This window comes from Hyaena hyaena, unplaced genomic scaffold, assembly GCF_003009895.1.
Source record: "Hyaena hyaena isolate Hyena2069 unplaced genomic scaffold, ASM300989v1 scaffold_899, whole genome shotgun sequence".
Classification (NCBI taxonomy): domain Eukaryota; kingdom Metazoa; phylum Chordata; class Mammalia; order Carnivora; family Hyaenidae; genus Hyaena; species Hyaena hyaena.
The window spans coordinates 631,750-643,661 of record NW_024081530.1 but is presented as its reverse complement, the minus strand read 5'-3'; the positions used below and the strand labels follow the sequence as shown (position 1 = coordinate 643,661).

Genomic DNA, 11,912 nt, shown 5'->3' with positions numbered 1-11,912 from the left:
CAATACAAAAGAAAATGTATACTGGTAAACAGATTAAGCATGGTTTTATGTAGCCTGCAGGGAAGCAGCAAAGATAGAGAGTGAAAACATAAGCTTTGACTTAAAACCCAGAGACAGTATGTTGTAGGAGTGTTGTAAGGATTAAACAAAGTGGCACATGGAAAATTCTTAGCACAAAGCCCAATACAGAGCAGATACTCTACTAGGTATTTATTCCCTTGCTTTGTTTCTAGAGGCATCAGAAAACAAGTGATTTGTCCCCCTAGCTAGATAGGGGTCAAAGATAATCTTTAGCATAAAGGCCATGGTTCAGACTCAGATCTCTCAGGCAGAGGCTATGGAGAGAGGCTAGAGGTACCCAGAGGGAAAGAGAGACGTTATCATCATTCTCTTCCTTCATTCTCAAGACCAACTGCATTGCTGAGATTTTTTTCTAATAATATATCTGGATCGTAAATGACCTATTCAATCTTCAGGAGTGTGAGGGGAAAGAAATTGGTGTGCTACTTGAAATAAAACACACAGAATTTCTTCCAATTTGTTTTATTTTTATGTTTTCCCTAAAAACCATTTGAAATGATGTGTTTTTCTTTTCAGGGAAAGAAACAAAAGGTTATTTTAATCAATAAAGAGTATTTTCTATTAAAACTAAATATTTTTCTAAAAGCAAATTTTATTTTCCCAAATATTTGACAAGAGCAAGCTGTAAACTTATGAAGGAGTTCAGTCAGCTGTGCAGATTGACTTTTGAAGTGTAAAATAAACCTTTACTTAACAGATGTCAGGACTGTGACTTTGAGAGATAATGACAGTTTTTATAGTAGGTTGGTGACAGAATTTCTAAGAAGAATGAATAAAGTTTTTGGTGCCAAGTTTGGGGAAAAATGACAACATGATTATTAAAAATTGAGTTGAGGAAAGCAAAAATAAGTGTCTTAATTTGTTTGATTAGACAGCATAAATTGTTCCATAAATATCAGCAAACTACATTTAACAAAAGGATAGGCCGTACCATCAGGTAAGAAGGAGAGTAACTCAAAGGCCCTACCTTCCTCCAAAATTGCCATGAATGAAGATGATTTCAAATCGTTTCGAAGGTCTTAAACAAGGGATCAAACAGTCATCGAAGACTTTTTAATAACTACATTCAGATTCTACCCCTCTAGCAGCAAATACAGACAAGTCTGAAATACTGACAAACACATCCTAACTGGATGTTGTAGGGTCAGCAGTCCCTGCAAATATTTTAGGCAAAATCAGATAACCCTGGGCCCCATTCCACTATCTCATAGTCTTCCCCAGTGCAACCTGCCTGTGACCAGGCAACTTCAGAAGCAGCTCAAGTCCTGCCTCTGTACGAAGGCTTCTTGTATTCTTCTGTTCTCCAGGCAGTTCCCTCTTCCCTGGATAGAGAGGGCCCTGGAAGAGTCCACGCTGCAGCATTGGCCAGTGATGGTCTTGCTGAGCCAGAATTCCCCAACCTTGAATTTTACTCTAAGCAATTTCCACTGCACTTTGTGATGCCTCCCGGGAGATGACACTCAGGAGACGCCAGCTTTATGTAGGGATTCTGTTCTTTTCTGGAGAGGTGAATTTGGGGAATAAAATAGACAATTCTGGAACATTCTGAAGGCTAAAGACAGAATCAGGAACTAACTATCCTTTCCCTCCCCCTTGAATTAAAATCGAACATATTGATACCTGATCTCCATCTGTTTTTTTTTCTTTTTCTGCCTTTCATAGGTTTAATTAAGGTTTGTAGGTTCAATTAAGCAATTATAATTCAATTTCATCTCCTCTATTGAATTATTTAACTTCTTTAAAATAATTGTTAGTGGTTGTCTTAGATTTACAGTATAATTTTTAAACAATTTGTGTCTGACTTCAAATAAATTCTACTGCCTCACGTGTAGGGTAAGTATCTTTGTAACAGTCTATTTCCAATCCCTCCTTCCCAACCTCTCCTGGATTGTCATTAATTTTACTTTTACATATGCTGTAAACATGTAATACATCGTTATTACTTTTGCTTTAACTAGTTATCTTTTACTTCTTTTTATTCTTTCTCCAGTGCTCTTCATTTCTTTGTGTAGATTCAAGTTTCTGAGTACCATATCCCTTTTGCCTGAAGAACCTCCTTATTATTTCTTATGAAGTAGGTCTGCCACCAGTGAATTCAGTTCTTTCAGTCTTTGTCTGTTTGAGAAAGTCTGTTTCAAGGTCGTTTCTGAAGGCTATTTTCTGTGGATATGGAATTCTGGGTTGACAGTTTCCTTCAGCATTTCAAGCAAACCACACACCATTATCTTTTTACTGTATGTTCTCTGATGAGAACTGGTAACTTTTTAAATTTAGTCCATGGATTTTTTTAGAAATATCTTATTAACTTTCCAAATAGTTTTTGACTTTTCTGTGTATCTTATTCATTTCTTATCTAATCTATTGTTGTCAGAGATCATATGGATAAGATTTCAATGTTTTGGAATTGATTACATTTTATTTTATGGCTCAATATATGATCTATGTTGAGCCAGGTATAGTCTAAAAGTATGTGTATTCTGAAGTTGTTCATAGTGTTCTATAAATGCCTATTAAGTTAGCTTGGTTGGATGTGTTCAGATATTCTGTCTCTTCATTGATTTTATATATATATGTATATATATATTATACTATCATATATACATAAATTATATGGTCATATATGTACACACTCACACACATATAAATGATTTAATAATTACTGTGAGAGGATGTTGAAATCTTCAACCATGGTGTGAATTTATTTCTCTCTTTAGTTTTGTCAAGTTTTGCTTTGTGTTTTTTGAAGGTATATTATTAAGTAATATGGATGTAGGATTATTATATATTCCTGATGAATTAGGCTTTTTATCAGCATAAATTGTTCTTCTTCAGCTTTAGTAATACTTTTTTCTGAAGTTAATTTGATCTCATCTTAGTGTAGCCATGCCTGCTTTACTTTACTTAGAGATTTTATGATATATCTTTTTAGATATATCATAAAAGAAGATGAAGCACAGCCTTTTCTATTTTAGTTTCAACTGCAACTGTATCTTTTATCTAAAATACACTCATATAGCAGCATATCATTGGATTTTGCATTCAAACTCATTTTGACAATTTCAACCTTTATATTTTAGCATTTAGATCGTTTGCACTTAATGTAATCATGATTATGATTGGGTTTAATTACTTTTAAATGTTTAGTAAGGGATTACGATATATCCGAAACCTATCAAAGTCCATTTGAATCAATATTATACCACTTCGTGCTTAAACCTCACACTTCACTTCTGACTTTCCAATTCATATTTCACATCCAATTCTTCACATTTCACAGTGTACAAATATAACACACCTTCCACAGAATACTTTTATTTACTCTCCAATATTTGTGTCGATGTTGTCATGCTTTTATTTCTATATAATGAATAAATCTTATCTTACAGTATTATTATGCTTATTTTAAATAATCACCTGCTATTTATTCATTCTTTTACCATATTTGGTCTCTTCAGTTTTTCTTGCAAACTCGAATTTCCATTTCCCTTCAGTCTTAAAAATATCCATAATTATTTCTTATACCTCAGGTCTAACAGAATAAATTCTTACAGTTTTCATTTATCTGAAAATGTCTTTGGTTATGTTAATATTGAAGGGTGTCTTTTCTAGAATATATTTTAGAATTCTGATTTTTTAAAATTATATTTTTTTTAGTTTTAGCATTAAAAAATTTTGTGCCAGGGTGTCTGGGTGGCTCAGTTGGTTAAGCATCCAACTTCGGCTCAGGTCATGATCTCACAGTCTGTGGGTTCGAGCCCCACGTCAGGCTCTGTGCTGACAGCTCAGAGCCTAGAGTCTGCTTCAGATTCTATGTCTCCTGATCTCTCTCTGCCCCTCCTTCACTTCCACTCTGTCTGTCTGTCTCTCTCTCAAAAATGAATTAACGTTAAAAGAAAAATCTTATTCCATTGTATTCTGGACATCATTGTTTCAGATAAGAAATAAGGCTTTATTTGTATTGTTATTTGCCTCGTATGTAATTGTTTTTAATTTGGCTTATTTCTGTATATTTGGCTTTCAGAAAATTGACTATGACAGGCTCAATGTGGTTTATTTTGTATTTATCTTGCTTATGGTTCACTGAGCTTCTTGAATGTGAGGTTGTAAGTTGAGGTTTTCCATCAAATTTAGGAAGACTTGTGTCATTCCTCTTTTTTTTTTTTTGAAAAAGAACTTTTTATTACATTTATGTATGGAATATTCAACAGTGTACACTTAGCCATTTGGTGGCCAGTTCTATAGCTTTTTCCTTTTCCAACTTGGCAATGTGTGCCACCAGCTTTGGACCCAGGATGTTGCCTCCTTACTGATGGTGGATCTCATCATATCTGTCACTATAATTGGTCCTGATTGCTTCCACTAGCTTAGCCAGAGTTCCTTTGTCTTCCAAGTTAACCTCTGTAAAGCCAACAGTGTTCAGGTCTTCCTGTGTGCCAGATGCCCCAGCCTGGCTTTCCTTTTGATAATGCAGTAGTGAACCCCCATCTTATGACAGAGGGCAGACCAGAAAACAACCATTCCAATGGGATCCACATCATGTACAATCACTACCACCGAGTCTTCTTGTTTTCCACCAAGGTTGTGACAAGATTAACTCCAGTTTGAAGGACATGTGGCCTCTAAGTGGGGGCATCCCCCTTGCTGGGGATTTCTTCTTAGCCTTGGCCAACAATCTCTGCTTCTTCTCTTTTTTGTCTCTGGACTGTATTTGTGGGCCAGCGTAAGCAGTTGGGTAGCTGTTTGGTGATCCAAGCCCTGATTGAACTGGATAATTCAACAAGTTTGGGAGGCACTTTAAGACATTTATAGACAATAGCCCTTTGCCACTGCAGCAGTATATAGCAGGGCCATCTGACAAAGTGGGTGAGGTCCCTTTTGAGCTGGAAGTCTTGTCCAATGTCAAAATTCTTGAGCCTTTTCTCAAACAGGGGATTGACTACCTTCTTGGTCTCCTGCTTCTTCATGACAGCAGGGGCTAGAGCCACCTTTTTCCTCTTAGTTTTCTTTCCTTTTGGATTTGTGCTGGCTGGAGGAAAGAGCTCTCTAAAATAAAATCTTCTTAAAATATTATCATTCACTTCTTCTGGGATTCCAATTCCAATAGAAATTAGAAATTGTATATTGTAGCATAGATTTCTGAGGATCTTTATTTTTCTTCCACCCGTTTCTCTTTCTATTCTTCAAATTGGATTATTTAAATCAATCTGTTTTTTGGTCTTGACTTATTTTATTTTCAGTCTACCATTAAATCTTTCTGGTGAATTTTTAAAATCCTAAGTAATTGAAGCCTTGTTCAAGAATTCCATTTCTTATTCTCTCTCTCTTTTTTTTGTTTCCATCTCTCTTCTGAGATTCTCTAACAATTCATAATTAAGATAATATTTTTCTTCAAATCCTTGAACATATTTATTATATCTGTTTTAATGTTTAGTGTACTAACTCCAACATCAGCTTTACCTGGAGATACATTATCTGTGGTTTTTTTTTATTATAGGTCAAATTTTTCTATTTTTTATTTTTTTTTTTAATTTAAAAAATTTTTTTAATGTTTCTATTTATTTGTGAGAGAGAGAGGGGGGCACCCTGAGCATGGGAGAGTCATAGAGAATGGGAGATACAGAATCTGAAGCAGGCTCCAGGCTCTGAGCTAGCTGTCAGCACAGATCTCGATGCAGGGCTCGAACCCACGAACGGTGAGATCATGACCTGAGCTGAAGTCGGACACTTAACTGATTGAGCCACCCAGGCACCCCCTATTTTTTTAATGTCTAGTAATTTTTATTGCGTTCTCAATAGCACAGATGGTAAATCTAAGAATTTTAAGATTCTGTGATCTTCTTTTTCTTTGCCAATGTTGAGTTTTAGTCTGGTAGACCATCCAATTACTAACTAATCAAGTTGAACTTGTGTGAAGATGGTTTCATTTTAGACTTTTTAAGGTCATATCAGGGATAGGCCTTCCTCTGGGACATTGTTCTTATTTCTAAAACAAGTGGCTTTTCTGTTCTGTCAAATGGATGCCAAAGTGTCAGCAAGGTCTTTCCACTGCAACTGAACTAGACTCCAGCATCTACTAACTCTGCTCAACTTCTAGTAACTCAATTACACTTTCTACTCTATTGCTGCTCTCCAGGAAGCCATTCATTGCTCGACTTGTGCATTCTCAGCTAAATCCTCAGCCATGATCTACTCCACTGCATGGCGGTCCTTCCCAGTCCCCTGCCTCACAGATTCTCATGACTTTAAATGCCTTATACTTGATTTCAACTTTCTCCACCCAGGAAGATCATCAAGCTTAGCTTGGGCTCTACCTCTCTAGGCCGCAGTCAGGAAATTTTCCTTAGGCAGAGAAATGGCATCTTTGGAAGTTTATCTTCTCTCAGGGATAGCAGGCTGGCAATAACTGTTTTCCAAAGCCTGTAATAATTGCCTCATATATTTTGTCCAGTTTTATAGTTATTCTCAATAGGAGAGTTAGTTTTGCATCGTTTACTATATCATGGACAGAATCAAACTTTCCTGACTGAGGATTCTTAAGTGCAATTTACCAAGACGTATAAAGTTCTTTGATCTTTCTGTAATTATCTAGTTTATTCCTTGTTGCTGACCACCTCTCCAAACAAGGCTTTTTCTCCCAAAAGTCTTCTCATACGTTTCCTCTTTGCTTACTTGCTGCTTAGAAAAAACATGAGGTTGTTTTGTCTAGAGTAGACATATATGACCTCAAGAGCTAAAAATGGCATATGTTAGGAGCAAAATATGAACTCAGTTTTAACATACTTTTAGAGTGTCTATAGTACATCACATGAGTACTTGGGTTTTTATCTTTATATTTTGCATCATTTACATTTATTAATGAATTCTTTTTAGTCCTATGCTAGGCACAGAGTATGTTTTTAAGTTATAGAATAAAAAACTCTGTCCTAAGAACTTTGTTAACTTTGAGGGTAGGAATAAGGTTATTTCTAAATTGCCATTTCCATTCAAAGTAATTTGTGTAAATGCATGAATCCATCAACTTTCTTTCCTTCCTTTCCCTTTTCTTTCCTTTCTCTTTCCTGTTCTTCTATTTCTCTTTCAACCAATATTTACAATAGCCTAGTATGTGCTGGGAAGCCCAAAATGTCAATATATTTTGTGGTAACCCATAGTTTCTTAAACTCTCAGCATTATTTTAAACTCCACGGCAGGACTAAAATTTTCCTAGAATTCTGCCATCTTTCCAGGAGCAAAGTAATGACAGTAATATTGGATGTCTTCTGGTCTCTGACCTAACTGATGAAAAGGAAGTATTTTGGCATACCTGTGAGCAATCAGATACATGATTCGTATCAATAAAAAGTGCTCTTGGGAGATCTATCCAAGAGGAATGATGAGTTAAAAACTTTTCTGTTCAATCAGGAATATCTTTGTTTGGATATGCTCTGCATTTTTATTTATGTGTTTATTTTTCTATAGCAGAGTTTTCCAATATTTATCTGAAATATCCATCCCAGGATGGATCTAGTTGTCCAAGGAATAATACAAAAATTCACAAGACAGTATTAATTTGTAGAATTTGTTAAACACATGTGATTGTGTTCTTTTTCTTTATTCTAATTCCATTTTTTTCATACTATTAACTCAAAGTAATGTATAGTGATAGAAGTAAAGGTATATAAATATCATAGTATTCTCTCATGTAAGGGATTACTTTTAATAGTGGTTTTATTCCACTAATTATTTTTTAATATAGGCTTACTGTTCAAAAATACACACTTCATAATCATAGTAAAACATTGCCCTTAATTTCCTCTCTCAATTCAAATAGATTCCTTTTACTATATATGTATTTCATTTGAGTCCAGTTTAATTTTTTTTTAATTTTTTAATGTTTTATTTATTCCTGAGAGCGGGAGAGAGAGAGAGAGACAGTGTGAGCAGGGGAGGGTCAGAGAATGAGGGAGAATCAAAATCTAAAACAGGCTCCAGGCTCTAAGCTAGCTGTCAGCACAGAGCCTGATGCGGGGCTTGAACCCATGAACCATGAGATCATGACCTGAGCCAAAGTTGGACACTTAACCGACTGAGCCACCCAGGCGCCCCAAGTCCAGTTTAAAATTTTAAAATGTGTTGAAAATCACCCCTAGGTATGAGGGAAACATCTAAAAATGAAATAGCAATGAGGCTTATAACTCCCAAGAACTTGGAGATCCCTGCCCTGTACTCTCAAAGCTTGGTCCTTCTCAGATGCTCATTATATGATGTCATCTTGATATTTAGAAAAATGACCTATAGCAGTCATATAATCTATAGTGAAACTTTTTTTTGTTCATAAAATATTTGACTTGCCAGATCTTCTGACTCTAAGTTCAGTGTTTTTACTTCTTACCAAGACAATTCATTTTCATTTTTGCACTTCTTTCAAGATCTCTAATATTCTTCAATTCTAAAATCTGATGGCATACAAGTGTTAGTCTTTTAAAGGCACAGACTCTATTATTTTCTCTCCATTTTTTGTTTTGTTTTCATTACTGTAGAAATTTGTACCAATTTTTAGATAATTTGTTGTCCACACATCAGGATAAGTAAAAGATGGATGAACAATTTCTTTACCCATTTACTCCACTCAGTGAGAAAGAGTGTGGTGAGTGCATGCATGTGGAACACAGAATAATATTTCCAGCTGTGCCCCCAAATATGATGCATGAAAAGGAAAACAGACACGCATTGGCATTTGGGGATTAATTCATAGCTACATAGGAATGCAAGGTAGAGGTAACCCTAGCCCCTTATCACTGCAATTAATAAATCTGTGTACAAATGAGAGAGAAGAAGGCCAGGCTCTAAGGCCAAACCCAAAGAAGCTGTTTCTGGCTCTTGCCAACCTAATCCCTTTTCAGTTTCACAAATATTAAGGGTTTTATAATTATTCCATCTATAATAATTCTCTCTTCTACATGAACTCACTGTATGAAAGGGGCAAGGACTTGCTTTGTAGAGGAAGGGTAGTGTCTTAGGTAAAATGGTCTCCATTAGCTACAGTGCTAAGGCCTTCAAGACAACTTAAGTAATAGCAGATATTAGGTATGATGGTGATAACTTTTTAAAAGTTCTTTTAAACTACAGATTCTATACCATAATCCTTTCATTGGATTCAGAATCCAGGTTATGAGCAGACATGTTGGGTTTTCATTGATGAAACATTCCTCTAAAACAAAATATATAATTTGAGCTCAGGCACACATAGTTTATTACTAATTTTACTCTCTTGATTGACAACATTATTAATAACTAATGACCTAATTTGCATTATATTGTGGGTGTAAAAAGAGAATCAAAATGAAGGAAATAAAAAATTTGCCTTTTGCAGCACTGTGTTTCATGAACAGTATAAAACTCCTGCTGGTGAAACACGTGTTTCTACAAACATGAAGCCAAGAACAAACCACTGCAGATATTTAAACTCAATCAGACCAGTTATTAGACGTCATGTAAATAATGAAAGGAAAAGGATGAACTGGTTTCAATCATTAACAATGAAAGGAAAAATATCAGCTGACTTAAATTATTTTTCTTAAATAGTCTGTGTAATTAGAAACAGACATATTCTTTCTCTTTCCCAACCTTTTAAAAAGTCAGAATGGGGACGCCTGGGTGGCTCAGTCAGTGAAGCATCCGACTTCGGCCCAAGTCATGATCTCACAGTTCGTGGGTTCGACTCCCGCGTTGGGCTCTGTGCTGACAGCTCAGAGCCTGTAGCCTGCTTCGGATTCTGTGCCTTCCTCTCTCTCTGCCCCTCCCCTGATCACACTCTGTCTCTGTTCTATCAAAAATAAATAAACATTAAAAAAATATTAAGAAAGAAAAAGTCATAATGCTGTCCCTTCCATATCTTCTCATTTCTAAAAAAATCTTGGGGTGTTTAAAAATCTATACAATTTCAACTTTTGATTGGTCAAATAAAGATCAGAAAACTAATTTAAATATGCACATTGATTAAAATATGAAGTTAAATGTTAGCTCTGATTTTATAATTGTGAGTAAACTACACTTCTGTCAGGGATATTTGTTTTACCATCTTTATTTCAGAAATATGCCATAAGATCCGGTGAAGAATGTATTTAATATGTTAAATATACAGTTATTCCTACAGCTCCTTAAGACTTTTTTTTACTTAGAGAAATATGAACACATGTAGGAGAAAAGAAAACCAAAATGAGAATAGAATAAAATAAAGAAATAAAGTAGAAATAAGAAAAAGTGTTAAATACTGTACAAATAAAAACATGTCAGAGTGATTATAGAAAAAAAAAATTTTAAGTAACATTAGAATTTTAATACTTTCAGGGGTGCCTGTGCAGCTTAGTCAGTTAAGCTTCTGACTCTTGATCTCGGCTCAGGTCATAATCTCATAGTTTGAGTTTGAGAACACTCTCATGAGTTCAAACCTTACATCAAGCTCTGTGCTGATGGTGCAAAGCCTGCTTAGGATTCTCCCTCCTTCTCTCTGACCCTCCCCCCCTTGTGTGCTTGCTTGCTCTCTCTCTCAAAAAATAAATATATAAACTTATTTAAAAATTATAATACTTTCATGCCATTTTTATGGTTAACAGCAACAACATAAAAGGTTTGGGGGATGATAATTTTGTCAAGTTGGAGGTTAAATTTTACCCAGAAATAAATATAAAATAACAGTGCTTTCAAAAAGTTCCACACAATCTAGTTCTGGCACCCTCACCTGATAAGGAAATGTTAACATTAGCAATACTTGCCAGTGCTTCTAACATTGCAAATGGTTAAAAACGTTGCTGAAGGAAAACCACCCAGCAGGACCAACAGTTTCATCAGCCTGCGGCTCTGAGCTTCCGCTGCTAGTCATGGCCTGCGCATTCCCTAGCATTTCACCTCCACAAATGAGCACCGCCATTCCTCAGCCCCCAGTACATCTGTTGTACAAGCTTCCGATCAGAGCATAGAAATAGGGACAAATGCCACCCACTTCAGTGCACTTGCTGCTCTACCAACTGTTAGCAATTGCATGACATGTTGTCTGCTTTCTCGGTCTCTCAGTTCATGTGTTTCTGGAAGGTAGCTGACAGGTAAAGAGTATGACTTTCCTGCCAAAATCCCCCCCCACCGTGCAAGAGGCGATTTTCCGTTCTCTAGAAATAAACAGAGAACATAAAGAAAATAATATGGAAATAGGAAAAATCTGTCATAGCACAACAAGCCTGAAAATGACTAGAGAGACGATGTCATCCATTCAGGCAGATATGTCAGCCTTTCATTCATTTATTCATTCAACAGATATATATTGACAAGATTGTGCACAGAACTGATGTTTAAATAGATACATATCAATAAAAAGAATGAATCTTAAGGTACAATTGATCAGGGCACAACAAGTGACTGGTTTCATTTTATTATCATATTATATTAAAGAACCTAATTAATCTTATGTGTTGCTTTTAAAAATGTGTTATTCCTGTGTTGCTCCCAGCAATGAATATTTCAGCATGAATATAAAAGAATGTATACTTGACGGCCTTGTGCTATGTAGACAAAAGAAGTGGGGAAAGGGACAAAACTTCACCTTTTTTGAAAACAGGGTTAAACACAGCATTGGGTAGGCTGAGATAGGGGGAAATAATTGGCAGAAGGGAGGAGAGGCCTGAGAAAAGCAGATCTGCCCCTACCTTTACACACGGCCAATTAAAAAACATCTCTGTTAGAGAGAAATCAAGATCCTAGCAAGCCCCTGGGGAAGAACTGGAGACTTTCTACTCATTTCTGGTTAGTGATCACTTATATCTCTGGATCCATTATCTGTACCTGAGTTGACTTTTGGA

The 11,912-nt window shown here is 35.7% G+C and overlaps 1 pseudogene; it reads right to left on the bottom strand.

Annotated features, from left to right (window-relative positions):
- Positions 1-4,282: 4,282 nt before the first annotated feature.
- On the bottom strand, positions 4,283-10,990 carry LOC120222635 (annotated as a pseudogene).
- Positions 10,991-11,912: the final 922 nt, after the last annotated feature.